Below are 822 nucleotides of genomic sequence, written 5' to 3'. Positions count from 1 at the left end.
CTTAGTTTTACCTCTTCTCTTTCTCTTCCGTTTTTCCCTCCGGTGCCATTCTAGATCTCGGGACGAGATCCTCTCGTAGTGGTGGAGTGTTGTAATGCCCTGAGACCGTTGCGCCAGGTGTCTTCCAATTATTCGCTGTTGTTGCCTTGTCATGTGCTTGCGTGTCATGCATTTCATATCATGTCATCATGTGCATCGCATTTGCATACATGTTCGTCTCATGCATCCGAGCATTTTCCCCGTCGTCCATTTTGCATTCCGGCGCTCCTATGTCCTCCAGTGTCCCCTTTTACCTCTTTCCGTGTGCGGGTGTTAAACGTTCTCGGATTGGACCGAGACTTGCCAAGCGGCCTTGGTTTACTACCGGTAGACCACCTGTCAAGTTTCGTGCCATTTGGACTTCGTTTGATACTCCAACGGTTAACCGAGGAACCGTAAAGGCCTCGTGTGTGTTGCAGCCCAACACCCCTTCCAAAGTGGCCCAAAACCCACCTAAACCCCCTCCATCATCTCGGTCATTCGATCACAATCGCGTGGCCGAAAACTGCACCTCATTTGGACTGTCCTAGCTTCCTCTACCTATATATATGTGATCCCCTCCAAAATTCGCGGATGAACCCTAGCAGTCTTCCTCCTCGCGCCGCCGGACATGTCCATCCGTGCCAGACATGTCTGCCGGCCACGTCCCTCCGTCCAATGGCGTAGCGCCATGTCGCTCACCCCGCCCCCGCCGCTGCAGCCAACCAGCGCCCGCCACCTCAGCGTCGCGCCGCCCCACTTCGCCGCCGGGCCCGCGGGGCCCGAGGCCGGCCAGCCCGAGCC

This window comes from Triticum aestivum, chromosome 6A (assembly GCF_018294505.1).
Source record: "Triticum aestivum cultivar Chinese Spring chromosome 6A, IWGSC CS RefSeq v2.1, whole genome shotgun sequence".
In the NCBI taxonomy this organism is placed as follows: domain Eukaryota; kingdom Viridiplantae; phylum Streptophyta; class Magnoliopsida; order Poales; family Poaceae; genus Triticum; species Triticum aestivum.
Note: the sequence above shows the minus strand (reverse complement) of the source record.